The sequence below is a fragment of the Amia ocellicauda genome, unplaced genomic scaffold (assembly GCF_036373705.1).
Source record: "Amia ocellicauda isolate fAmiCal2 unplaced genomic scaffold, fAmiCal2.hap1 HAP1_SCAFFOLD_116, whole genome shotgun sequence".
NCBI lineage: Eukaryota > Metazoa > Chordata > Actinopteri > Amiiformes > Amiidae > Amia > Amia ocellicauda.
Window position 1 is genome coordinate 43,360 of NW_027102681.1, and position 25,912 is coordinate 69,271.

The window sequence follows — 25,912 nt, forward strand, 5'->3', positions numbered from 1 at the left end:
TGTGTGTTGAATGATGCTCCTTGTGAGCACTGAACTTTGTCCGGTGGAGTTCCTTTTTTGTTGCTGTAATTGTGTCATTTCTCGATGAGAAAGATTAGGCAACATTTAGTCACTTCTAGCCATGATGCTCAATTTATTTACGAATGTACCCTAGTTACTAGGGACCGTTTACGTTGGAGAACAAGATCTATTGTATGCCTGTGTATTTGGGGAAGTCAAATCTGAAATAATGATGAAATTGCGTGTATCCAAAGTTAAAACTCGTGATTTGTCGCCCTCTGGTGTGTAAAAGATGCAAAAGCTTACAGCACCTGGTATTCCCAGGCGGTCTCACATCCAAGTACTGACCAGGCCCGAGCCTGCTTAGCTTCCGAGATCGGACGAGATCAGGCGTATTCAGGCTAGTATGGCCGTAAGCCAGGGAGGCTGTCCCTGACGCTCTACTTAAAGGGAAGGCAATATCCGTTTCTGCCGCTCATACTTGCAGTTGAACTGTCTCTCTACTCTAAAGTCCGGGACACACCAGCGCGCCGCAGACAGTCCCTGCTAACACGAAACGTTGTGGCAACGTTGTGCGTTAGCTGGGGTGCCACACCAGACCGGAACTATATATTACAAAACGAACACATTGTCTTGATAATACAGCTGTAATTGAGTGCCTGACACGCCAGTCAAGCGCAATCTTGAGAAGGTGTGCATTTCAGTAAGGATTTCAATTGACATGCAGTATGAAACTGAAAGGAGGTTGCATCACTATGATGCATAACATTGCATGTATTGTATTTTCAAGTGTGTGCATTCATCCTGTTGTCATTTTGTTTTGAAAGCAGAAGAATCATTCAACAGGTTGCTGAGACAAATGTAAACCAGTAAAACATATGAAGAGAAACAAACCTTGAATATAAGTTCAGTTGTTTAAACATTTGACAAACTATGGTGAGGGGGTAAGAAAACACACAAATCCAGCAGCTCCTGTATTTCAATACACCAGAACCCAATATTATTGGCGAGTCGGGTAGTCCATCATCACAGTTCGAGGGCAGGCATCATTTCAGTAATTTCATCCCGTTGCATTCACATCCGTGCCTTGAATGAGATTGAATGTTATCATTACTCTCAAGTACGTTCCCAAGTTTTACACTTTCGTGCTTTGCATGAATGGGAATGGAACCGTGTGTGTTGAATGATGCTCCTTGTGAGCACTGAACTTTGTCCGGTGGAGTTCCTTTTTTGTTGCTGTAATTGTGTCATTTCTTGATGAGAAAGATTAGGCAACATTTAGTCACTTCTAGCCATGATGCTCAATTTATTGACGAATGTACCCTAGTTACTAGGGACCGTTTACGTTGGAGAACAAGATCTATTGTATGCCTGTGTACTTGGGGATGTAAAATCTGAAATAATGATGAAATTGCGTGTATCCAAAGTTAAAACTCGTGATTTGTCGCCCTCTGGTTTGTAAAAGGTGCAAAAGCTTACAGCAACTGGTATTCCCAGGCGGTCTCCCATCCAAGTACTGACGAGGCCCAAGCCTGCTTAGCTTCCGAGATCGGACGAGATCGGGCGTATTCAGGCTAGCATGGCCGTAAGCCAGGGAGGCTGTCCCTGACGCTCTACTTAAAGGGAAGGCAATATCCGTTTCTGCCGCTCATACTTGCAGTTGAACTGTCTCTCTACTCTAAAGTCCGGGACACACCAGCGCGCCGCAGACAGTCCCTGCTAACACGAAACGTTGTGGCAACGTTGTGCGTTAGCTGGGGTGCCACACCAGACCGGAACTATATATTACAAAACGAACACATTGTCTTGATAATACAGCTGTAATTGAGTGCCTGACACGCCAGTCAAGCGCAATCTTGAGAAGGTGTGCATTTCAGTAAGGATTTCAATTGACATGCAGTATGAAACTGAAAGGAGGTTGCATCACTATGATGCATAACATTGCATGTATTGTATTTTCAAGTGTGTGCATTCATCCTGTTGTCATTTTGTTTTGAAAGCAGAAGAATCATTCAACAGGTTGCTGAGACAAATGTAAACCAGTAAAACATATGAAGAGAAACAAACCTTGAATATAAGTTCAGTTGTTTAAACATTTGACAAACTATGGTGAGGGGGTAAGAAAACACACAAATCCAGCTGCTCCTGTATTTCAATACACCAGAACCCAATATTATTGGCGAGTCGGGTAGTCCAACATCACAGTTCGAGGGCAGGCATCATTTCAGTAATTTCATCCCGTTGCATTCACATCCGTGCCTTGAATGAGATTGAATGTGATCTTTGCTCTCAAGTATGTTCCCAAGTTTTACACTTTCGTGCTTTGCATGAATGGGAATGGAACCGTGTGTGTTGAATGAGGCTCCTTGTGAGCACTGAACTTTGTCCGGTGGAGTTCCTTTTTGTGTTGCTGTAATTGTGTCATTTCTCGATGAGAAAGATTAGGCAACATTTAGTCACTTCTAGCCATGATGCTCAATTTATTTACGAATGTACCCTAGTTACTAGGGACCGTTTACGTTGGAGAACAAGATCTATTGTATGCCTGTGTATTTGGGGAAGTCAAATCTGAAATAATGATGAAATTGCGTGTATCCAAAGTTAAAACTCGTGATTTGTCGCCCTCTGGTGTGTAAAAGATGCAAAAGCTTACAGCACCTGCTATTCCCAGGCGGTCTCCCATCCAAGTACTGACCAGGCCCGAGCCTGCTTGGCTTCAGAGATCGGACGAGATCGGGCGTATTCAGGCTAGTATTTTCCGTAAGCCAGGGAGGTTGTCCCTGACGCTCTACTTAAAGGGAAGGCAATATCCGTTTCTGCCGTTCATACTTACAGTTGAACTGTCTCTCTACTCTAAAGCCCGGGACACACCAGCGCGCCGCAGACAGTCCCTGCTAACACGCCACGTTGTGGCAGCGTTGTGGCAACGTTGTGCGTTAGCTGGGGTGCCACACCAGACCGGAACTATATATTACAAAACGAACACATTGTCTTGATAAAACAGCTGTAATTGAGTGCCTGACACGCCAGTCAAGCGCAATCTTGAGAAGGTGTGCATTTCAGTAAGGATTTCAATTGACATGCAGTATGAAACTGAAAGGAGGTTGCATCACTATGATGCATAACATTGCATGTATTGTATTTTCAAGTGTGTGCATTCATCCTGTTGTCATTTTGTTTTGAAAGCAGAAGAATCATTCAACAGGTTGCTGAGACAAATGTAAACCAGTAAAACATATGAAGAGAAACAAACCTTGAATATAAGTTCAGTTGTTTAAACATTTGACAAACTATGGTGAGGGGGTAAGAAAACACACAAATCCAGCAGCTCCTGTATTTCAATACACCAGAACCCAATATTATTGGCGAGTCGGGTAGTCCATCATCACAGTTCGAGGGCAGGCATCATTTCAGTAATTTCATCCCGTTGCATTCACATCCGTGCCTTGAATGAGATTGAATGTGATCTTTGCTCTCAAGTATGTTCCCAAGTTTTACACTTTCGTGCTTTGCATGAATGGGAATGGAACCGTGTGTTTTGAATGAGGCTCCTTGTGAGCACTGAACTTTGTCCGGTGGAGTTCCTTTTTGTGTTGCTGTAATTGTGTCATTTCTCGATGAGAAAGATTAGGCAACATTTAGTCACTTCTAGCCATGATGCTCAATTTATTTACGAATGTACCCTAGTTACTAGGGACCGTTTACGTTGGAGAACAAGATCTATTGTATGCCTGTGTATTTGGGGAAGTCAAATCTGAAATAATGATGAAATTGCGTGTATCCAAAGTTAAAACTCGTGATTTGTCGCCCTCTGGTGTGTAAAAGATGCAAAAGCTTACAGCACCTGGTATTCCCAGGCGGTCTCCCATCCAAGTACTGACCAGGCCCGAGCCTGCTTAGCTTCCGAGATCGGACGAGATCGGGCGTATTCAGGCTAGTATGGCAGTAAGCCAGGGAGGCTGTCCCTGACGCTCTACTTAAAGGGAAGGCAATATCCGTTTCTGCCGCTCATACTTACAGTTGAACTGTCTCTCTACACTCATGCCGGGGACACACCAGCGCGCCGCAGACAGTCCCTGCTAACACGCCACGTTGTGGCAACGTTGTGCGTTAGCTGGGGTGCCACACCAGACCGGAACTATATTTTACAAAAAAAAACACATTGTCTTGATAAAACAGCTGTAATTGAGTGCCTGACACGCCAGTCAAGCGCAATCTTGAGAAGGTGTGCATTTCAGTAAGGATTTCAATTGACATGCAGTATGAAAATGAAAGGAGGTTGCATCACTATGATGCATAACATTGCATGTATTGTATTTTCAAGTGTGTGCATTCATCCTGTTGTCATTTTGTTTTGAAAGCAGAAGAATCATTCAACAGGTTGCTGAGACAAATGTAAACCAGTAAAACATATGAAGAGAAACAAACCTTGAATATAAGTTCAGTTGTTTAAACATTTGACAAACTATGGTGAGGGGGTAAGAAATGACACAAATCCAGCAGCTCCTGTATTTCAATACACCAGAAGCCAATATTATTGGCGAGTCGGGTAGTCCATCATCACAGTTCGAGGGCAGGCATCATTTCAGTAATTTCATCCCGTTGCATTCACATCCGTGCCTTGAATGAGATTGAATGTGATCTTTGCTCTCAAGTATGTTCCCAAGTTTTACACTTTCGTGCTTTGCATGAATGGGAATGGAACCGTGTGTGTTGAATGAGGCTCCTTGTGAGCACTGAACTTTGTCCGGTGGAGTTCCTTTTTGTGTTGCTGTAATTGTGTCATTTCTTGATGAGAAAGATTAGGCAACATTTAGTCACTTCTAGCCATGATGCTCAATTTAGTTACGAATGTACCCTAGTTACTAGGGACCGTTTACGTTGGAGAACAAGATCTATTGTATGCCTGTGTATTTGGGGAAGTAAAATCTGAAATAACGATGAAATTGTGTGTATCCAAAGTTAAAACTCGTGATTTGTCGCCCTCTGGTGTGTAAAAGGTGCAAAAGCTTACAGCACCTGGTATTCCCAGGCGGTCTCCCATCCAAGTACTGACCAGGCCCGAGCCTGCTTGGCTTCCGAGATCGGACGAGATCGGGCGTATTCAGGCTAGTATGGCCGTAAGCCAGGTAGGCTGTCCACGACGCTCTACTTAAAGGGAAGGCAATATCCGTTTCTGCCGTTCATACTTACAGTTGAACTGTCTCTCTACTCTAAAGTCCGGGACACACCAGCGCGCCGCAGACAGTCCCTGCTAACACGCCACGTTGTGGCAACGTTGTGCGTTAGCTGGGGTGCCACACCAGACCGGAACTATATTTTACAAAACGAACACATTGTCTTGATAAAACAGCTGTAATTGAGTGCCTGACACGCCAGTCAAGCGCAATCTTGAGAAGGTGTGCATTTCAGTAAGGATTTCAATTGACATGCAGTATGAAACTGAAGGGAGGTTGCATCACTATGATGCATAATATTGCATGTATTGTATTTTCAAGTGTGTGCATTCATCCTGTTGTCATTTTGTTTTGAAAGCAGAAGAATCATTCAACAGGTTGCTGAGACAAATGTAAACCAGTAAAACATATGAAGAGAAACAAACCTTGAATATAAGTTCAGTTGTTTAAACATTTGACAAACTATGGTGAGGGGGTAAGAAAACACACAAATCCAGCAGCTCCTGTATTTCAATACACCAGAACCCAATATTATTGGCAAGTCGGGTAGTCCATCATCACAGTTCGAGGGCAGGCATCATTTCAGTAATTTCATCCCGTTGCATTCACATCCGTGCCTTGAATGAGATTGAATGTGATCTTTGCTCTCAAGTATGTTCCCAAGTTTTACACTTTCGTGCTTTGCATGAATGGGAATGGAACCGTGTGTGTTGAATGATGCTCCTTGTGAGCACTGAACTTTGTCCGGTGGAGTTCCTTTTTGTGTTGCTGTAATTGTGTCATTTCTTGATGAGAAAGATTAGGCAACATTTAGTCACTTCTAGCCATGATGCTCAATTTATTGACGAATGTACCCTAGTTACTAGGGACCGTTTACGTTGGAGAAGAAGATCTATTGTATGCCTGTGTATTTGGGGAAGTAAAATCTGAAATAATGATGAAATTGCGTGTATCCAAAGTTAAAACTCGTGATTTGTCGCCCTCTGGTGTGTAAAAGGTGCAAAAGCTTACAGCACCTGGTATTCTCAGGCGGTCAACCATCCAAGTACCGACCAGGCCTGAGCCTGCTTGGCTTCCAAGATCGGACGAGATCGGGCGTATTCAGGCTAGTATGGCCGTAAGCCAGGGAGGCTGTCCCTGACGCTCTACTTAAAGGGAAGGCAATATCCGTTTCTGCCGTTCATACTTACAGTTGAACTGTCTCTCTACTCTAAAGCCCGGGCCACACCAGCGCGCCGCAGACAGTCCCTGCCAACACGCCACGTTGTGGCAACGTTGTGCGTTAGCTGGGGTGCCACTGCAGACCGGAACTATATTTTACAAAACGAACACATTGTCTTGATAAAACAGCTGTAATTGAGTGCCTGACACGCCAGTCAAGCGCAATCTTGAGAAGGTGTGCATTTCAGTAAGGATTTCAATTGACATGCAGTATGAAACTGAAAGGAGGTTGCATCACTATGATGCATAACATTGCATGTATTGTATTTTCAAGTGTGTGCATTCATCCTGTTGTCATTTTGTTTTGAAAGCAGAAGAATCATTCAACAGGTTGCTGAGACAAATGTAAACCAGTAAAATATATGAAGAGAAACAAACCTTGAATATAAGTTCAGTTGTTTAAACATTTGACAAACTATGGTGAGGGAGTAAGAAAACACACAAATCCAGCAGCTCCTGTATTTCAATACACCAGAACCCAATATTATTGGCGAGTCGGGTAGTCCATCATCACAGTTCGAGGGCAGGCATCATTTCAGTAATTTCATCCCGTTGCATTCACATCCGTGCCTTGAATGAGATTGAATGTGATCTTTGCTCTCAAGTATGTTCCCAAGTTTTACACTTTCGTGCTTTGCATGAATGGGAATGGAACCGTGTGTGTTGAATGAGTCTCCTTGTGAGCACTGAACTTTGTGCGGTGGAGTTCCTTTTTGTGTTGCTGTAATTGTGTCATTTCTTGATGAGAAAGATTAGGCAACATTGAGTCACTTCTAGCCATGATGCTCAATTAATTTACGAATGTACCCTAGTTACTAGGGACCGTTTACGTTGGAGAACAAGATCTATTGTATGCCTGTGTATTTGGGGAAGTAAAATCTGAAATAATGATGAAATTGTGTGTATCCAAAGTTAAGACTCGTGATTTGTCGCCCTCTGGTGTGTAAAAGGTGCAAAAGCTTACAGCACCTGGTATTCCCAGGTGGTCTCCCATCCAAGTACTGACCAGGCCCGAGCCTGCCTGGCTTCCGAGATCGGTCGAGATCGGGCGTATTCAGGCTAGTATGGCCGTAAGCCAGGGAGGCTGTCCCTGACGCTCTACTTAAAGGGAAGGCAATATCCGTTTCTGCCGTTCATACTTACAGTTGAACTGTCTCTCTACTCTAAAGCCCGGGACACACCAGCGCGCCGCAGACAGTCCCTGCTAACACGCCACGTTGTGGCAACGTTGTGGCAACGTTGTGCGTTAGCTGGGGTGCCACACCAGACCGGAACTATATTTTACAAAACGAACACATTGTCTTGATAAAACAGCTGTAATTGAGTGCCTGACACGCCAGTCAAGCGCAATCTTGAGAAGGTGTGCATTTCAGTAAGGATTTCAATTGACATGCAGTATGAAACTGAAAGGAGGTTGCATCACTATGATGCATAACATTGCATGTATTGTATTTTCAAGTGTGTGCATTCATCCTGTTGTCATTTTGTTTTGAAAGCAGAAGAATCATTCAACAGGTTGCTGAGACAAATGTAAACCAGTAAAACATATGAAGAGAAACAAACCTTGAATATAAGTTCAGTTGTTTAAACATTTGACAAACTATGGTGAGGGGGTAAGAAAACACACAAATCCAGCAGCTCCTGTATTTCAATACACCAGAACCCAATATTATTGGCGAGTCGGGTAGTCCATCATCACAGTTCGAGGGCAGGCATCATTTCAGTAATTTCATCCCGTTGCATTCACATCCGTGCCTTGAATGAGATTGAATGTGATCTTTGCTCTCAAGTACGTTCCAAAGTTTTACACTTTCGTGCTTTGCATGAATGGGAATGGAACCGTGTGTGTTGAATGAGACTCCTTGTGAGCACTGAACTTTGTCCGGTGGAGTTCCTTTTTGTGTTGCTGTAATTGTGTCATTTCTCGATGAGAAAGATTAGGCAACATTTAGTCACTTCTAGCCATGATGCTCAATTTATTTACGAATGTACCCTAGTTACTAGGGACCGTTTACGTTGGAGAACAAGATCTATTGTATGCCTGTGTATTTGGGGAAGTAAAATCTGAAATAATTATGAAATTGTGTGTATCCAAAGTTAAAACTCGTGATTTGTCGCCCTCTGGTGTGTAAAAGGTGCAGAAGCTTACAGCACCTGGTATTCCCAGGCGGTCTCCCATCCAAGTACTGACCAGACCCGAGCCTGCTTGGCTTCAGAGATCGGACGAGATCGGGCGTATTCAGGCTAGTATGGCCGTAAGCCAGGGAGGCTGTCCCTGACGCTCTACTTAAAGGGAAGGCAATATCCGTTTCTGCCGCTCATACTTGCAGTTGAACTGTCTCTCTACTCTAAAGTCCGGGACACACCAGCGCGCCGCAGACAGTCCCTGCTAACACGAAACGTTGTGGCAACGTTGTGCGTTAGCTGGGGTGCCACACCAGACCGGAACTATATTTTACAAAACGAACACATTGTCTTGATAATACAGCTGTAATTGAGTGCCTGACACGCCAGTCAAGCGCAATCTTGAGAAGGTGTGCATTTCAGTAAGGATTTCAATTGATATGCAGTATGAAACTGAAAGGAGGTTGCATCACTATGATGCATAACATTGCATGTATTGTATTTTCAAGTGTGTGCATTCATCCTGTTGTCATTTTGTTTTGAAAGCAGAGGAATCATTCAACAGGTTGCTGAGACAAATGTAAACCAGTAAAACATATGAAGAGAAACAAACCTTGAATATAAGTTCAGTTGTTTAAACATTTGACAAACTATAGTGAGGGGGTAAGAAAACACACAAATCCAGCAGCTCCTGTATTTCAATACACCAGAACCCAATATTATTGGCGAGTCAGGTAATCCATCATCACAGTTCGAGGGCAGGCATCATTTCAGTAATTTCATCCCGTTGCATTCACATGCGTGCCTTGAATGAGATTGAATGTGATCTTTGCTCTCAAGTATGTACCCAAGTTTTACACTTTCGTGCTTTGCATGAATGGGAATGGAACCGTGTGTGTTGAATGATGCTCCTTGTGAGCACTGAACTTTGTCCGGTGGAGTTCCTTTTTGTGTTGCTGTAATTGTGTCATTTCTCGATGAGAAAGATTAGGCAACATTTAGTCACTTCTAGCCATGATGCTCAATTTATTTACGAATGTACCCTAGTTAATAGGGACCGTTTACGTTGGAGAACAAGATCTATTGTATGCCTGTGTATTTGGGGAAGTCAAATCTGAAATAATGATGAAATTGCGTGTATCCAAAGTTAAAACTCGTGATTTGTCGCCCTCTGTTGTGTAAAAGGGGCAAAAGCTTACAGCACCTGGTATTCCCAGGCAGTGTCCCATCCAAGTACTGACCAGGCCCGAGCCTGCTTAGCTTCCGAGAACGGACGAGATCGGGCGTATTCAGGCTAGTATGGCCATAAGCCATGGAGGCTGTCCCTGACGCTCTACTTAAAGGGAAGGCAATATCCGTTTCTGCCGTTCATACTTACAGTTGAACTGTCTCGCTACTCTAAAGCCCGGGACACACCAGCGCGCCGCAGACAGTCCCTGCTAACACGCAACGTTGTGGCAACGTTGTGCGTTAGCTGGGGTGCCACACCAGACCGGAACTATATTTTACAAAACGAACACATTGTCTTGATAAAACAGCTGTAATTGAGTGCCTGACACGCCAGTCAAGCGCAATCTTGAGAAGGTGTGCATTTCAGTAAGGATTTCAATTGACATGCAGTATGAAACTGAAAGGAGGTTGCATCACTATGATGCATAACATTGCATGTATTGTATTTTCAAGTGTGTGCATTCATCCTGTTGTCATTTTGTTTTGAAAGCAGAAGAATCATTCAACAGGTTGCTGAGACAAATGTAAACCAGTAAAACATATGAAGAGAAACAAACCTTGAATATAAGTTCAGTTGTTTAAACATTTGACAAACTATGGTGAGGGGGTAAGAAAACACACAAATCCAGCAGCTCCTGTATTTCAATACACCAGAACCCAATATTATTGGCGAGTCAGGTAATCCATCATCACAGTTCGAGGGCAGGCATCATTTCAGTAATTTCATCCCGTTGCATTCACATGCGTGCCTTGAATGAGATTGAATGTGATCTTTGCTCTCAAGTATGTACCCAAGTTTTACACTTTCGTGCTTTGCATGAATGGGAATGGAACCGTGTGTGTTGAATGATGCTCCTTGTGAGGACTGAACTTTGTCCGGTGGAGTTCCTTTTTGTGTTGCTGTAATTGTGTCATTTCTTGATGAGAAAGATTAGGCAACATTTAGTCACTTCTAGCCATGATGCTCAATTTATTTACGAATGTACGCTGTTTACTAGGGACCGTTTACGTTGGAGAACAAGATCTATTGTATGCCTGTGTATTTGGGGAAGTCAAATCTGAAATAATGATGAAATTGCGTGTATCCAAAGTTAAAACTCGTGATTTGTCGCCCTCTGGTGTGTAAAAGATGCAAAAGCTTACAGCACCTGGTATTCCCAGGTGGTCTCCCATCCAAGTACTGACCAGGCCCGAGCCTGCTTAGCTTCCGAGATCGGACGTATTCAGGCTAGTATGGCCGTAAGCCAGGGAGGCTGTCCCTGACGCACTACTTAAAGGGAAGGCAATATCCGTTTCTGCCGCTCATACTTGCAGTTGAACTGTCTCTCTACTCTAAAGCCCGGGACACACCAGCGCGCCGCAGACAGTCCCTGCTAACATGCCACGTTGTGGCAACGTTGTGCGTTAGCTGGGGTGCCACACCAGACCGGAACTATATTTTACAAAACGAACACATTGTCTTGATAATACAGCTGTAATTGAGTGCCTGACACGCCAGTCAAGCGCAATCTTGAGAACGTGTGCATTTCAGTAAGGATTTCAATTGACATGCAGTGTGAAACTGAAAGGAGGTTGCATCACTATGATGCATAACATTGCATGTATTGTATTTTCAAGTGTGTGCATTCATCCTGTTGTTATTTTGTTTTGAAAGCAGACGAATCATTCAACAGGTTGCTGAGACAAATATAAACCAGTAAAACATATGAAGAGAAACAAACCTTGAATATAAGTTCAGTTGTTTAAACATTTGACAAACTATGGTGAGGGGGTAAGAAAACACACAAATCCAGCAGCTCCTGTATTTCAATACACCAGAACCCAATATTAATGGCGAGTCGGGTAGTCCATCATCACAGTTCGAGGGCAGGCATCATTTCAGTAATTTCATCCCGTTGCATTCACATCCGTGCCTTGAATGAGATTGAATGTGATCTTTGCTCTCAAGTATGTTCCCAAGTTTTACACTTTCGTGCAATGCATGAATGGGAATGGAACCGTGTGTGTTGAATGAGGCTCCTTGTGAGCACTGAACTTTGACCAGTGGAGTTCCTTTTTGTGTTGCTGTAATTGTGTCATTTCTCGATGAGAAAGATTAGGCAACATTTAGTCAATTCTAGCCATGATGCTCAATTTATTTACGAATGTACCCTAGTTACTAGGGACCGTTTACGTTGGAGAACAAGATCTATTGTATGCCTGTGTATTTGGGGAAGTCAAATCTGAAATAATGATGAAATTGCGTGTATCCAAAGTTAAAACTCGTGATTTGTCGCCCTCTGGTGTGTAAAAGATGCAAAAGCTTACAGCACCTGGTATTCCCAGGCGGTCTCCCATCCAAGTACTGATCAGGCCCGAGCCTGCTTAGCTTCCGAGATCGGACGAGATCGGGCGTATTCAGGCTAGTATGGCCGTAAGCCAGGGAGGCTATCCCTGACGCTCTACTTAAAGGGAAGGCAATATCCGTTTCTGCCGCTCATACTTGCAGTTGAACTGTCTCTCTACTCTAAAGTCCGGGACACACCAGCGCGCCGCAGACAGTCCCTGCTAACACGAAACGTTGTGGCAACGTTGTGCGTTAGCTGGGGTGCCACACCAGACCGGAACTATATTTTACAAAACGAACACATTGTCTTGATAAAACAGCTGTAATTGAGTGCCTGACACGCCAGTCAAGCGCAATCTTGAGAAGGTGTGCATTTCAGAAAGGATTTCAATTGACATGCAGTATGAAACTGAAAGGAGGTTGCATCACTATGATGCATAACATTGCATGTATTGTATTTTCAAGTGTGTGCATTCATCCTGTTGTCATTTTGTTTTGAAAGCAGAAGAATCATTCAACAGGTTGCTGAGACAAATGTAAACCAGTAAAACATATGAAGAGAAACAAACCTTGAATATAAGTTCAGTTGTTTAAACATTTGACAAACTATGGTGAGGGGGTAAGAAAACACACAAATTCAGCAGCTCCTGTATTTCAATACACCAGAACCCAATATTATTGGCGAGTCGGGTAGTCCATCATCACAGTTCGAGGGCAGGCATCATTTCAGTAATTTCATCCCGTTGCATTCACATCCGTGCCTTGAATGAGATTGAATGTGATCTTTGCTCTCAAGTATGTTCCCAAGTTTTACACTTTCGTGCTTTGCATGAATGGGAATGGAACCGTGTGTGTTGAATGAGGCTCCTTGTGAGCACTGAACTTTGTCCGGTGGAGTTCCTTTTTGTGTTGCTGTAATTGTGTCATTTCTCGATGAGAAAGATTAGGCAACATTTAGTCACTTCTAGCCATGATGCTCAATTTATTTACGAATGTACCCTAGTTACTAGGGACCGTTTACGTTGGAGAACAAGATCTATTGTATGCCTGTGTATTTGGGGAAGTCAAATCTGAAATAATGATGAAATTGCGTGTATCCAAAGTTAAAACTCGTGATTTGTCGCCCTCTGGTGTGTAAAAGATGCAAAAGCTTACAGCACCTGGTATTCCCAGGCGGTCTCCCATCCAAGTACTGACCAGGCCCGAGCCTGCTTGGCTTCCGAGATCGGACGAGATCGGGCGTATTCAGGCTAGTATGGCCGTAAGCCAGGGAGGCTGTCCCTGACGCTCTACTTAAAGGGAAGGCAATATCCGTTTCTGCCGTTCATACTTACAGTTGAACTGTCTCTCTACTCTAAAGCCCGGGACACACCAGCGCGCCGCAGACAGTCCCTGCTAACACGTCACGTTGTGGCAACATTGTGGCAACGTTGTGCGTTAGCTGGGGTGCCACACCAGACCGGAACTATGTATTACAAAACGAACACATTGTCTTGATAAAACAGCTGTAATTGAGTGCCTGACACGCCAGTCAAGCGCAATTTTGAGAAGGTGTGCATTTCAGTAAGGATTTCAATTGACATGCAGTATGAAACTGAAAGGAGGTTGCATCACTATGATGCATAACATTGCATGTATTGTATTTTCAAGTGTGTGCATTCATCCTGTTGTCATTTTGTTTTGAAAGCAGAAGAATCATTCAACAGGTTGCTGAGACAAATGTAAACCAGTAAAACATATGAAGAGAAACAAACCTTGAATATAAGTTCAGTTGTTTAAACATTTGACAAACTATGGTGAGGGGGTAAGAAAACACACAAATCCAGCAGCTCCTGTATTTCAATACACCAGAACCCAATATTATTGGCGAGTCGGGTAGTCCATCATCACAGTTCGAGGGCAGGCATCATTTCAGTAATTTCATCCCGTTGCATTCACATCCGTGCCTTGAATGAGATTGAATGTGATCTTTGCTCTCAAGTATGTTCCCAAGTTTTACACTTTCGTGCTTTGCATGAATGGGAATGGAACCGTGTGTGTTGAATGAGGCTCCTTGTGAGCACTGAACATTGTCCAGTGGAGTTCCTTTTTGTGTTGCTGTAATTGTGTCATTTCTCGATGAGAAAGATTAGGCAACATTTAGTCACTTCTAGCCATGATGCTCAATTTATTTACGAATGTACCCTAGTTACTAGGGACCGTTTACGTTGGAGAACAAGATCTATTGTATGACTGTGTATTTGGGGAAGTCAAATCTGAAATAATGATGAAATTGCGTGTATCCAAAGTTAAAACTCGTGATTTGTCGCCCTCTGGTGTGTAAAAGATGCAAAAGATTACAGCACCTGGTATTCCCAGGCGGTCTCCCATCCAAGTACTGACCAGGAACGAGCCTGCTTAGCTTCCAAGATCGGACGAGATCGGGCGTATTCAGGCTAGTATTGCCGTAAGCCAGGAAGGCTGTCCCTGACGCTCTACTTAAAGGGAAGGCAATATCCGTTTCTGCCGTTCATACTTACAGTTGAACTGTCTCTCTACTCTAAAGCCCGGGACACACCAGCGCGCCGCAGACAGTCCCTGCTAACACGCCACGTTGTGGCAACATTGTGGCAACGTTGTGCGTTAGCTGGGGTGCCACACCAGACCGGAACTATATATTACAAAACGAACACATTCTCTTGATAAAACAGCAGTAATTGAGTGCCTGACACGCCAGTCAAGCGCAATCTTGAGAAGGTGTGCATTTCAGTAAGGATTTCAAATGACATGCAGTATGAAACTGAAAGGAGGTTGCATCACTATGATGCATAACATTGCATGTATTGTATTTTCAAGTGTGTGCATTCATCCTGTTGTCATTTTGCTTTGAAAGCAGAAGAATCATTCAACAGGTTGCTGAGACAAATGTAAACCAGTAAAACATATGAAGAGAAACAAACCTTGAATATAAGTTCAGTTGTTTAAACATTTGACAAACTATGGTGAGGGGGTAAGAAAACACACAAATCCAGCAGCTCCTGTATTTCAATACACCAGAACCCAATATTATTGGCGAGTCGGGTAGTCCATCATCACAGTTCGAGGGCAGGCATCATTTCAGTAATTTCATCCCGTTGCATTCACATCCGTGCCTTGAATGAGATTGAATGTGATCTTTGCTCTCAAGTATGTTCCCAAGTTTTACACTTTCGTGCTTTGCATGAATGGGAATGGAACCGTGTGTGTTGAATGAGGCTCCTTGTGAGCACTGAACTTTGTCCGGTGGAGTTCCTTTTTGTGTTGCTGTAATTGTGTCATTTCTCGATGAGAAAGATTAGGCAACATTTAGTCACTTCTAGCCATGATGCTCAATTTATGTACGAATGTACCCTAGTTACTAGGGACCGTTTACGTTGGAGAACAAGATCTATTGTATGCCTGTGTATTTGGGGAAGTCAAATCTGAAATAATTATGAAATTGCGTGTATCCAAAGTTAAAACTCGTGATTTGTCGCCCTCTGGTGTGTAAAAGATGCAAAAGCTTACAGCACCTGGTATTCCCAGGCGGTCTCCCATCCAAGTACTGACCAGGCCCGAGCCTGCTTGGCTTCCGAGATCGGACGAGATCGGGCGTATTCAGGCTAGTATGGCCGTAAGCCAGGGAGGCTGTCCCTGACGCTCTACTTAAAGGGAAGGCAATATCCGTTTCTGCCGTTCATACTTACAGTTGAACTGTCTCTCTACTCTAAAGCCCGGGACACACCAGCGCGCCGCAGCCAGTCCCTGCTAACACGCCACGTTGTGGCAACATTGTGGCAACATTGTGGCAACGTTGTGCGTTAGCTGGGGTGCCACACCAGACCGGAACTATATATTACAAAACGAACACATTGTCTTGATAAAACAGCTGTAATTGAGTGCCTGACACGCCAGTCAAGCGCAATCTTGAGAAGGTGTGCATTTCAGTAAGGATTTCAATTGACATGCAGTATGAAACTGAAAGGAGGTTGCATCACTATGATGCATAACATTGCATGTATTGTATTTTCAAGTGTGTGCATTCATCCTGTTGTCATTTTGTTTTGAAAGCAGAAGAATCATTCAACAGGTTGCTGAGACAAATGTAAACCAGTAAAACATATGAAGAGAAACAAACCTTGAATATAAGTTCAGTTGTTTAAACATTTGACAAACTATGGTGAGGGGGTAAGAAAACACACAAATCCAGCAGCTCCTGTATTTCAATACACCAGAACCCAATATTATTGGCGAGTCGGGTAGTCCATCATCACAGTTCGAGGGCAGGCATCATTTCAGTAATTTCATCCCGTTGCATTCACATCCGTGCCTTGAATGAGATTGAATGTGATCTTTGCTCTCAAGTATGTTCCCAAGTTTTACACTTTCGTGCTTTGCATGAATGGGAATGGAACCGTGTGTGTTGAATGAGGCTCCTTGTGAGCACTGAACTTTGTCCGGTGGAGTTCCTTTTTGTGTTGCTGTAAATGTGTCATTTCTCGATGAGAAAGATTAGGCAACATTTAGTCACTTCTAGCCATGATGCTCAATTTATTTACGAATGTACCCTAGTTACTAGGGACCGTTTACGTTGGAGAACAAGATCTATTGTATGCCTGTGTATTTGGGGAAGTCAAATCTGAAATAATGATGAAATTGCGTGTATCCAAAGTTAAAACTCGTGATTTGTCGCCCTCTGGTGTGTAAAAGATGCAAAAGCTTACAGCACCTGGTATTCCCAGACGGTCTCCCATCCAAGTACTGACCAGGCCCGAGCCTGCTTAGCTTCCGAGATCGGACAAGATCGGGCGTATTCAGGCTAGTATGGCCGTAAGCCAGGGAGGTTGTCCCTGACGCTCTACTTAAAGGGAAGGCAATATCCGTTTCTGCCGCTCATACTTGCAGTTGAACTGTCTCTCTATTCTAAAGTCCGGGACACACCAGCGCGCCGCAGATAGTCCCTGCTAACACGCCACGTTGTGGCAACGTTGTGCGTTAGCTGGGGTGCCACACCAGACCGGAACTATATTTTACAAAACGAACACATTGTCTTGATAATACAGCTGTAATTGAGTGCCTGACACGCCAGTCAAGCGCAATCTTGAGAAGGTGTGCATTTCAGTAAGGATTTCAATTGACATGCAGTATGAAACTGAAAGGAGGTTGCATCACTATGATGCATAACATTGCATGTATTGTATTTTCAAGTGTGTGCATTCATCCTGTTGTCATTTTGTTTTGAAAGCAGAAGAATCATTCAACAGGTTGCTGAGACAAATGTAAACCAGTAAAACATATGAAGAGAAACAAACCTTGAATATAAGTTCAGTTGTTTAAACATTTGACAAACTATGGTGAGGGGGTAAGAAAACACACAAATCCAGCAGCTCCTGTATTTCAATACACCAGAACCCAATATTATTGGCGAGTCGGTTAGTCCATCATCACAGTTCGAGGGCAGGCATCATTTCAGTAATTTCATCCCGTTGCATTCACATCCGTGCCTTGAATGAGATTGAATGTGATCTTTGCTCTCAAGTATGTTCCCAAGTTTTACACTTTCGTGCTTTGCATGAATGGGAATGGAACCGTGTGTGTTGAATGAGGCTCCTTGTGAGCACTGAACTTTGTCCGGTGGAGTTCCTTTTTGTGTTGCTGTAATTGTGTCATTTCTCGATGAGAAAGATTAGGCAACATTTAGTCACTTCTAGCCATGATGCTCAATTTATTTACGAATGTACCCTAGTTACTAGGGACCGTTTACGGTGGAGAACAAGATCTATTGTATGCCTGTGTATTTGGGGAAGTAAAATCTGAAATAATGATGAAATTGTGTGTATCCAAAGTTAAAACTCGTGATTTGTCGCCCTCTGGTGTGTAAAAGGTGCAAAAGCTTACAGCACCTGCTATTCCCAGGCGGTCTCCCATCCAAGTACTGACCAGGCCCGAGCCTGCTTGGCTTCAGAGATCGGACGAGATCGGGCGTATTCAGGCTAGTATTTTCCGTAAGCCAGGGAGGTTGTCCCTGACGCTCTACTTAAAGGGAAGGCAATATCCGTTTCTGCCATTCATACTTACAGTTGAACTGTCTCTCTACTCTAAAGCCCGGGACACACCAGCGCGCCGCAGACAGTCCCTGCTAACACGCCACGTTGTGGAAACGTTGTGGCAACGTTGTGCGTTAGCTGGGGTGCCACACCAGACCGGAACTATATTTTACAAAACGAACACATTGTCTTGATAAAACAGCTGTAATTGAGTGCCTGACTTGCCAGTCAAGCGCAATCTTGAGATGGTGTGCATTTCAGTAAGGATTTCAATTGACATGCAGTATGAAACTGAAAGGAGGTTGCATCACTATGATGCATAACATTGCATGTATTGTATTTTCAAGTGTGTGCATTCATCCTGTTGTCATTTTGTTATGAAAGCACAAGAATCATTCAACAGGTTGCTGAGACAAATGTAAACCAGTAAAACATATGAAGAGAAACAAACCTTGAATATAAGTTCAGTTGTTTAAACATTTGACAAACTATGGTGAGGGGGTAAGAAAACACACAAATCCAGCAGCTCCTGTATTTCAATACACCGGAACCCAATATTATTGGCGAGTCGGGTAGTCCATCATCACAGTTCAAGGGCAGGCATCATTTCAGTAATTTCATCCCGTTGCATTCACATCCGTGCCTTGAATGAGATTGAATGTGATCTTTGCTCTCAAGTATGTTCCCAAGTTTTACACTTTCGTGCTTTGCATGAATGGGAATGGAACCGTGTGTGTTGAATGAGGCTCCTTGTGAGCACTGAACTTTGTCCGGTGGAGTTCCTTTTTGTGTTGCTGTAATTGTGTCATTTCTCGATGAGAAAGATTAGGCAACATTTAGTCACTTCTAGCCATGATGCTCAATTTATTTACGAATGTACCATAGTTACTAGGGACCGTTTACGTTGGAGAACAAGATCTATTGTATGCCTGTGTATTTGGGGAAGTCAAATCTGAAATAATGATGAAATTGCGTGTATCCAAAGTTAAAACTCGTGATTTGTCGCCCTCTGGTGTGTAAAAGATGCAAAAGCTTACAGCACCTGGTATTCCCAGGCGGTCTCCCATCCAAGTACTGACCAGGCCCGAGCCTGCTTAGCTTCCGAGATCGGACGAGATCGGGCGTATTCAGGCTAGTATGGCCGTAAGCCAGGGAGGCTGTCCCTGACGCTCTACTTATAGGGAAGGCAATATCCGATTCTGCCGTTCATACTTACAGTTGAACTGTCTCTCTACTCTAAAGCCCGGGACACACCAGCGCGCCGCAGACAGTCCCTGCTAACACGCCACGTTGTGGCAACATTGTGGCAACGTTGTGCGTTAGCTGGGGTGCCACACCAGACCGGAACTATATATTACAAAACGAACACATTGTCTTGATAAAACAGCTGTAATTGAGTGCCTGACACGCCAGTCAAGCGCAATCTTGAGAAGGTGTGCATTTCAGTAAGGATTTTAATTGACATGCTGTATGAAACTGAAAGGAGGTTGCATCACTATGATGCATAACATTGCATGTATTGTATTTTCAAGTGTGTGCATTCATCCTGTTGTCATTTTGTTTTGAAAGCAGAAGAATCATTCAACAGGTTGCTGAGACAAATGTAAACCAGTAAAACATATGAAGAGAAACAAACCTTGAATATAAGTTCAGTTGTTTAAACATTTGACAAACTATGGTGAGGGAATAAGAAAACACACAAATCCAGCAGCTCCTGTATTTCAATACACCAGAACCCAATATTATTGGCGAGTCGGGTAGTCCATCATCACAGTTCGAGGGCAGGCATCATTTCAGTAATTTCATCCCGTTGCATTCACATCCGTGCCTTGAATGAGATTGAATGTGATCTTTGCTCTCAAGTATGTTCCCAAGTTTTACACTTTCGTGCTTTGCATGAATGGGAATGGAACCGTGTGTGTTGAATGAGGCTCCTTGTGAGCACTGAACTTTGTCCGGTGGAGTTCCTTTTTGTGTTGCTGTAAATGTGTCATTTCTCGATGAGAAAGATTAGGCAACATTTAGTCACTTCTAGCCATGATGCTCAATTTATTTACGAATGTACCCTAGTTACTAGGGACCGTTTACGTTGGAGAACAAGATCTATTGTATGCCTGTGTATTTGGGGAAGTCAAATCTGAAATAATGATGAAATTGCGTGTATCCAAAGTTAAAACTCGTGATTTGTCGCCCTCTGGTGTGTAAAAGATGCAAAAGCTTACAGCACCTGGTATTCCCAGGCGGTCTCCCATCCAAGTACTGACCAGGCCCGAGCCTGCTTAGCTTCCGAGATCGGACGAGATCGGGCGTATTCAGGCTAGTATGGCCGTAAGCCAGGGAGGTTGTCCCTGACGCTCTACTTAAAGGGAAGGCAATATCCGTTTCTGCCGCTCATACTTGCAGTTGAACTGTCTCTCTATTCTAAAGTCCGGGACACACCAGCGTGCCGCAGATAGTCCCTGCTAACACGCCACGTTGTGGCAACGTTGTGCGTTAGCTGGGGTGCCACACCAGACCGGAACTATATTTTACAATACGAACACATTGTCTTGATAATACAGCTGTAATTGAGTGCCTGACACGCCAGTCAAGCGCAATCTTGAGAAGGTGTGCATTTCAGTAAGGATTTCAATTGACATGCAGTATGAAACTGAAAGGAGGTTGCATCACTATGATGCATAACATTGCATGTATTGTATTTTCAAGTGTGTGCATTCATCCTGTTGTCATTTGTTTTTGAAAGCAGAAGAATCATTCAACAGGTTGCTGAGACAAATGTAAACCAGTAAAACATATGAAGAGAAACAAACCTTGAATATAAGTTCAGTTGTTTAAACATTTGACAAACTATGGTGAGGGGGTAAGAAAACACACAAATCCAGCAGCTCCTGTATTTCAATACACCAGAACCCAATATTATTGGCGAGTCGGGTAGTCCATCATCACAGTTCGAGGGCAGGCATCATTTCAGTAATTTCATCCCGTTGCATTCACATCCGTGCCTTGAATGAGATTGAATGTGATCTTTGCTCTCAAGTATGTTCCCAAGTTTTACACTTTCGTGCTTTGCATGAATGGGAATGGAACCGTGTGTGTTGAATGAGGTTCCTTGTGAGCACTGAACTTTGTCCGGTGGAGTTCCTTTTTGTGTTGCTGTAATTGTGTCATTTCTCGATGAGAAAGATTAGGCAACATTTAGTCACTTCTAGCCATGATGCTCAATTTATTTACGAATGTACCCTAGTTACTAGGGACCGTTTACGTTGGAGAACAAGATCTATTGTATGCCTGTGTATTTGGGGAAGTCAAATCTGAAATAATGATGAAATTGCGTGTATCCAAAGTTAAAACTCGTGATTTGTCGCCCTCTGGTGTGTAAAAGATGCAAAAGCTTACAGCACCTGGTATTCCCAGGCGGTCTCCCATCCAAGTACTGACCAGGCCCGAGCCTGCTTAGCTTCCGAGATCGGACGAGATCGGGCGTATTCAGGCTAGTATGGCCGTAAGCCAGGGAGGGTGTCCCTGACGCTCTAGTTAAAGGGAAGGCAATATCCGTTTCTGCCGCTCATACTTACAGTTGAACTGTCTCTCTACTCTAAAGCCCGGGACACACCAGCGCGCCGCAGACAGTCCCTGCTAACACGCCACGTTGTGGCAACGTTGTGGCAACGTTGTGCGTTAGCTGGGGTGCCACACCAGACCGGAACTATATTTTACAAAACGAACACATTGTCTTGATAAAACAGCTGTAATTGAGTGCCTGACACGCCAGTCAAGCGCAATCTTGAGAAGGTGTGCATTTCAGTAAGGATTTCAATTGACATGCAGTATGAAACTGAAAGGAGGTTGCATCACTATGATGCATAACATTGCATGTAGTGTATTTTCAAGTGTGTGCATTCATCCTGTTGTCATTTTGTTTTGAAAGCAGATGAATCATTCAACAGGTTGCTGAGACAAATGTAAACCAGTAAAACATATGAAGAGAAACAAACCTTGAATATAAGTTCAGTTGTTTAAACATTTGACAAACTATGGTGAGGGGGTAAGAAAACACACAAATCCAGCAGCTCCTGTATTTCAATACACCAGAACCCAATATTATTGGCGAGTCGGGTAGTCCATCATCACAGTTCGAGGGCAGGCATCATTTCAGTAATTTCATCCCGTTGCATTCACATCCGTGCCTTGAATGAGATTGAATGTGATCTTTGCTCTCAAGTATGTTCCCAAGTTTTACACTTTCGTGCTTTGCATGAATGGGAATGGAACCGAGTGTGTTGAATGAGGCTCCTTGTGAGCACTGAATTTTGTCCGGTGGAGTTCCTTTTTGTGTTGCTGTAATTGTGTCATTTCTTGATGAGAAAGATTAGGCAACATTTAGTCACTTCTAGCCATGATGCTCAATTTATTTACGAATGTACGCTAGTTACTAGGGACCGTTTACGTTGGAGAACAAGATCTATTTTATGCCTGTGTATTTGGGGAAGTAAAATCTGAAATAATGATGAAATTGTGTGTATCCAAAGTTAAAACTCGTGATTTGTCGCCCTCTGGTGTGTAAAAGGTGCAAGAGGTTACAGCACCTGGTATTCCCAGGCGGTCTCCCATCCAAGTACTGACCAGGCCCGAGCCTGCTTGGCTTCCGAGATCGGACGAGATCGGGCATATTCAGGATAGTATGGCCGTAAGTCAGGGAGGCTGTCCCTGACGCTCTACTTAAAGGGAAGGAAATATCCGTTTCTGCCGTTCATACTTGCAGTTGAACTGTCTCTCTACTCTAAAGCCCGGGACACAGCAGCGCGCCGCAGACAGTCCCTGCTAACACGCCACGTTGTGGCAACATTGTGCGTTAGCTGGGGTGCCACACCAGACCGGAACTATATTTTACAAAACGAACACATTGTCTTGATAATACAGCTGTAATTGAGTGCCTGACACGCCAGTCAAGCGCAATCTTGAGAAGGTGTGCATTTCAGTAAGGATTTCAATTGACATGCAGTATGAAACTGAAAGGAGGTTGCATCACTATGATGCATAACATTGCATGTATTGTATTTTCAAGTGTGTGCATTCATCCTGTTGTCATTTTGTTTTGAAAGCAGAAGAATCATTCAACAGGTTGCTGAGACAAATGTAAACCAGTAAAACATATGAAGAGAAACAAACCTTGAATATAAGTTCAGTTGTTTAAACATTTGACAAACTATGTTGAGGGGGTAAGAAAACACACAAATCCAGCAGCTCCTGTATTTCAATACACCAGAACCCAATATTATTGGCGAGTCGGGTAGTCCATCATCACAGTTCGAGGGCAGGCATCATTTCAGTAATTTCATCCCGTTGCATTCACATCCGTGCCTTGAATGAGATTGAATGTGATCTTTGCTCTCAAGTATGTTCCCAAGTTTTACACTTTCGTACTTTGCATGAATGGGAATGGAACCGTGTGTGTTGAATGAGGCTCCTTGTGAGCACTGAACTTTGTCCGGTGGAGTTCCTTTTTGTGTTGCTGTAATTGTGTCATTTCTCGATGAGAAAGATTAGGCAACATTTAGTCAATTCTAGCCATGATGCTCAATTTATTTACGAATGTACCCTAGTTACTAGGGACCGTTTACGTTGGAGAACAAGATCTATTGTATGCCTGTGTATTTGGGGAAATCAAATCTGAATTAATGATGAAATTGCGTGTATCCAAAGTTAAAACTCGTGATTTGTCGCCCTCTGGTGTGTAAAAGATGCAAAAGTTTACAGCACCTGGTATTCCCAGGCAGTCTCCCATCCAAGTACTGACCAGGCCCGAGCCTGCTTAGCTTCCGAGATCGGACGAGATCGGGCGTATTCAGGCTAGTATGGCCGTAAGCCAGGGAGGCTGTCCCTGACACTCTACTCAAAGGGAAGGCAATATCCGTTTCTGCCGTTCATACTTACAGTTGAACTGTCTCTCTACTCTAAAGCCCGGGACACACCAGCGCGCCGCAGACAGTCCCTGCTAACATGCCACGTTGTGGCAACGTTGTGCGTTAGCTGGGGTGCCACACCAGACCGGAACTATATTTTACAAAACGAACACATTTGTCTTGATAAAACAGCTGTAATTGAGTGCCTGACACGCCAGTCAAGCGCAATCTTGAGAAGGTGTGCATTTCAGTAAGGATTTCAATTGACATGCAGTATGAAACTGAAAGGAGGTTGCATCACTATGATGCATAACATTGCATGTATTGTATTTTCAAGTGTGTGCATTCATCCTGTTGTCATTTTGTTTTGAAAGCAGAAGAATCATTCAACAGGTTGCTGAGACAAATGTAAACCAGTAAAACATATGAAGAGAAACAAACCTTGAATATAAGTTCAGTTGTTTAAACATTTGACAAACTATGGTGAGGGGGTAAGAAAACACACAAATCCAGCAGCTCCTGTATTTCAATACACCAGAACCCAATATTATTGGCGAGTCGGGTAGTCCATCATCACAGTTCGAGGGCAGGCATCATTTCAGTAATTTCATCCCGTTGCATTCACATCCGTGCCTTGAATGAGATTGAATGTGATCTTTGCTCTCAAGTATGTTCCCAAGTTTTACACTTTCGTACTTTGCATGAATGGGAATGGAACCGTGTGTGTTGAATGAGGCTCCTTGTGAGCACTGAACTTTGTCCGGTGGAGTTCCTTTTTGTGTTGCTGTAATTGTGTCATTTCTTGATGAGAAAGATTAGGCAACATTTAGTCAATTCTAGCCATGATGCTCAAATTATTTACGAATGTACCCTAGTTACTAGGGACCGTTTACGTTGGAGAACAAGATCTATTGTATGCCTGTGTATTTGGGGAAGTCAAATCTGAAATAATGATGAAATTGCGTGTATCCAAAGTTAAAACTCGTGATTTGTCGCCCTCTGGTGTGTAAAAGATGCAAAAGCTTACAGCACCTGGTATTCCCAGGCAGTCTCCCATCCAAGTACTGACCAGGCCCGAGCCTGCTTAACTTCCGAGATCGGACGAGATCAGGCGTATTCAGGCTAGTATGGCCGTAAGCCAGGGAGGCTGTCCCTGACGCTCTACTTAAAGGGAAGGCAATATCCGTTTCTGCCGTTCATACTTACAGTTGAACTGTCTCTCTACTCTAAAGCCCGGGACACACCAGCGCGCCGCAGACAGTCCCTGCTAACACGAAACGTTGTGGCAACGTTGTGCGTTAGCTGGGGTGCCACACCAGACCGGAACTATATTTTACAAAACGAACACATTGTCTTGATAATACAGCTGTAATTGAGTGCCTGACACGCCAGTCAAGCGCAATCTTGAGAAGGTGTGCATTTCAGTAAGGATTTCAATTGACATGCAGTATGAAACTGAAAGGAGGTTGCATCACTATGATGCATAACATTGCATGTATTGTATTTTCAAGTGTGTGCATTCATCCTGTTGTCATTTTGTTTTGAAAGCAGAAGAATCATTCAACAGGTTGCTGAGACAAATGTAAACCAGTAAAACATATGAAGAGAAACAAACCTTGAATATAAGTTCAGTTGTTTAAACATTTGACAAACTATGGTGAGGGGGTAAGAAAACACACAAATCCAGCAGCTCCTGTATTTCAATACACCAGAACCCAATATTATTGGCGAGTCGGGTAGTCCATCATCACAGTTCGAGGGCAGGCATCATTTCAGTAATTTCATCCCGTTGCATTCACATCCGTGCCTTGAATGAGATTGAATGTGATCTTTGCTCTCAAGTATGTTCCCAAGTTTTACACTTTCGTGCTTTGCATGAATGGGAAT

The 25,912-nt window shown here is 43.5% G+C and overlaps 18 non-coding genes and 4 pseudogenes across 18 annotated transcripts; all 22 read right to left on the reverse strand.

Annotated features, from left to right (window-relative positions):
- Nucleotides 1–299: 299 nt before the first annotated feature.
- LOC136721494 (5S ribosomal RNA) lies at nucleotides 300–418 on the reverse strand. Its single transcript, XR_010806039.1, has one exon. It is a non-coding gene; the product is annotated as a 5S ribosomal RNA (ribosomal RNA).
- A 1,054-nt stretch (nucleotides 419–1,472) lies between these two features.
- LOC136721522 (5S ribosomal RNA) lies at nucleotides 1,473–1,591 on the reverse strand. Its single transcript, XR_010806065.1, has one exon. It is a non-coding gene; the product is annotated as a 5S ribosomal RNA (ribosomal RNA).
- Nucleotides 1,592–2,646: 1,055 nt separating this feature from the next.
- Nucleotides 2,647–2,766, reverse strand: LOC136721544 (uncharacterized; annotated as a pseudogene).
- A 1,066-nt stretch (nucleotides 2,767–3,832) lies between these two features.
- On the reverse strand, nucleotides 3,833–3,951 carry LOC136721422 (5S ribosomal RNA). Its single transcript, XR_010805975.1, has one exon. It is a non-coding gene; the product is annotated as a 5S ribosomal RNA (ribosomal RNA).
- Nucleotides 3,952–5,007: 1,056 nt separating this feature from the next.
- LOC136721396 (5S ribosomal RNA) lies at nucleotides 5,008–5,126 on the reverse strand. The gene has a single exon (XR_010805951.1). It is a non-coding gene; the product is annotated as a 5S ribosomal RNA (ribosomal RNA).
- Nucleotides 5,127–6,181: 1,055 nt separating this feature from the next.
- Nucleotides 6,182–6,300, reverse strand: LOC136721511 (5S ribosomal RNA). The gene has a single exon (XR_010806055.1). It is a non-coding gene; the product is annotated as a 5S ribosomal RNA (ribosomal RNA).
- A 1,055-nt stretch (nucleotides 6,301–7,355) lies between these two features.
- Nucleotides 7,356–7,474, reverse strand: LOC136721514 (5S ribosomal RNA). The gene has a single exon (XR_010806057.1). It is a non-coding gene; the product is annotated as a 5S ribosomal RNA (ribosomal RNA).
- Nucleotides 7,475–8,540: 1,066 nt separating this feature from the next.
- Nucleotides 8,541–8,659, reverse strand: LOC136721510 (5S ribosomal RNA). The gene has a single exon (XR_010806054.1). It is a non-coding gene; the product is annotated as a 5S ribosomal RNA (ribosomal RNA).
- Nucleotides 8,660–9,714: 1,055 nt separating this feature from the next.
- Nucleotides 9,715–9,833, reverse strand: LOC136721515 (5S ribosomal RNA). The gene has a single exon (XR_010806058.1). It is a non-coding gene; the product is annotated as a 5S ribosomal RNA (ribosomal RNA).
- Nucleotides 9,834–10,888: 1,055 nt separating this feature from the next.
- LOC136721538 (uncharacterized) lies at nucleotides 10,889–10,997 on the reverse strand (annotated as a pseudogene).
- A 1,055-nt stretch (nucleotides 10,998–12,052) lies between these two features.
- Nucleotides 12,053–12,171, reverse strand: LOC136721378 (5S ribosomal RNA). Its single transcript, XR_010805935.1, has one exon. It is a non-coding gene; the product is annotated as a 5S ribosomal RNA (ribosomal RNA).
- Nucleotides 12,172–13,226: 1,055 nt separating this feature from the next.
- Nucleotides 13,227–13,345, reverse strand: LOC136721397 (5S ribosomal RNA). Its single transcript, XR_010805952.1, has one exon. It is a non-coding gene; the product is annotated as a 5S ribosomal RNA (ribosomal RNA).
- Nucleotides 13,346–14,411: 1,066 nt separating this feature from the next.
- LOC136721535 (uncharacterized) lies at nucleotides 14,412–14,530 on the reverse strand (annotated as a pseudogene).
- A 1,066-nt stretch (nucleotides 14,531–15,596) lies between these two features.
- Nucleotides 15,597–15,715, reverse strand: LOC136721398 (5S ribosomal RNA). Its single transcript, XR_010805953.1, has one exon. It is a non-coding gene; the product is annotated as a 5S ribosomal RNA (ribosomal RNA).
- A 1,077-nt stretch (nucleotides 15,716–16,792) lies between these two features.
- Nucleotides 16,793–16,911, reverse strand: LOC136721456 (5S ribosomal RNA). The gene has a single exon (XR_010806005.1). It is a non-coding gene; the product is annotated as a 5S ribosomal RNA (ribosomal RNA).
- Nucleotides 16,912–17,966: 1,055 nt separating this feature from the next.
- LOC136721546 (uncharacterized) lies at nucleotides 17,967–18,086 on the reverse strand (annotated as a pseudogene).
- A 1,066-nt stretch (nucleotides 18,087–19,152) lies between these two features.
- On the reverse strand, nucleotides 19,153–19,271 carry LOC136721516 (5S ribosomal RNA). Its single transcript, XR_010806059.1, has one exon. It is a non-coding gene; the product is annotated as a 5S ribosomal RNA (ribosomal RNA).
- Nucleotides 19,272–20,337: 1,066 nt separating this feature from the next.
- LOC136721528 (5S ribosomal RNA) lies at nucleotides 20,338–20,456 on the reverse strand. Its single transcript, XR_010806069.1, has one exon. It is a non-coding gene; the product is annotated as a 5S ribosomal RNA (ribosomal RNA).
- A 1,055-nt stretch (nucleotides 20,457–21,511) lies between these two features.
- LOC136721540 (5S ribosomal RNA) lies at nucleotides 21,512–21,630 on the reverse strand. Its single transcript, XR_010806071.1, has one exon. It is a non-coding gene; the product is annotated as a 5S ribosomal RNA (ribosomal RNA).
- A 1,066-nt stretch (nucleotides 21,631–22,696) lies between these two features.
- Nucleotides 22,697–22,815, reverse strand: LOC136721533 (5S ribosomal RNA). The gene has a single exon (XR_010806070.1). It is a non-coding gene; the product is annotated as a 5S ribosomal RNA (ribosomal RNA).
- Nucleotides 22,816–23,870: 1,055 nt separating this feature from the next.
- Nucleotides 23,871–23,989, reverse strand: LOC136721480 (5S ribosomal RNA). Its single transcript, XR_010806026.1, has one exon. It is a non-coding gene; the product is annotated as a 5S ribosomal RNA (ribosomal RNA).
- A 1,056-nt stretch (nucleotides 23,990–25,045) lies between these two features.
- On the reverse strand, nucleotides 25,046–25,164 carry LOC136721433 (5S ribosomal RNA). Its single transcript, XR_010805984.1, has one exon. It is a non-coding gene; the product is annotated as a 5S ribosomal RNA (ribosomal RNA).
- Between the last annotated feature and the right edge of the window lie 748 nt (nucleotides 25,165–25,912).